This window comes from Pteropus alecto, unplaced genomic scaffold (genome assembly GCF_000325575.1).
Source record: "Pteropus alecto unplaced genomic scaffold, ASM32557v1 scaffold45, whole genome shotgun sequence".
Lineage (NCBI taxonomy): Eukaryota > Metazoa > Chordata > Mammalia > Chiroptera > Pteropodidae > Pteropus > Pteropus alecto.
In genome coordinates, this window is record NW_006442491.1 from 25046317 (window position 1) to 25047305 (window position 989).

Sequence of the window (989 nt, forward strand, 5' to 3'; positions counted from 1 at the left end):
CGAGCACCATACTTTCCTCCTGAAACCAATCTCAGACACAGAATTCCTCTCAAAAGGAAATAGAAACCCACTTTGCTACCTCTGACATGAACCCTCATATACTGCTGCTCACCCTGCTGAAAGCTCATTTCCTTTATTTATTTTTTTAAGTTTAAACTTTATTTTTTTCATATCTTTTTACTATAATGTGACACTTTTAAAATAATGTTTAATGCAAGATGCTAACAGTTTTATAAGTTATGCAACATATTTACAAAGTGAAGACCCATTAACTTTCTAATCCAAAATAAGAACCAGAATATTGCCTATGAATTGCATCTGTCAGAGTATTTCTCCCCATCTCACACCACTGCCTTCATCTGTGAATTTACCGCTATCCTGAATTTTTTGTTTATCATACTCTTATTGTTTTATATATATATAATATGTTATATATATATATAATGTATGTATATATAATTTTATGTCATAAGCATATATTCTTAAACAATAAGAATATATCATTTCTGAACTTCCAAGAATAATACATATTATTTTGGATATCGTAATGGTTCATCTATTTCCATGGATGTAAAGTATTCCATTATGTAAATGCAACTCAATTTTTTTTCCAGATATGAACAGTATTATTACACTTTTCCAATCAGACCTACTGTGATATTGTGATTTATATAAGACATATAGATTTGGTCTTTGCCCATAGGTCCAGGCTCACAGCTCACAAAACCCTTGGAATTTCCTGCAGCCAGCAATAAAGTTGTCGTTTGTTATTTTAATGAGACGACGGTTGGAAAGTCCTTAGATGACCTAAGGATGGGGACTGGTTAGAGGGTTGGACTGTTCAGTCCCACTATGCCACAACCCACTCTCCTAAACCTTCCAAGAGGGGAGAGAGGGCTAGAACTTGAATCCATCGTCAATGGCCAGTGATTTAACCAGTCATGTCTAAGTAATGAAGCCTCTGTAAAAACTCAGAACAACAAGGTTCA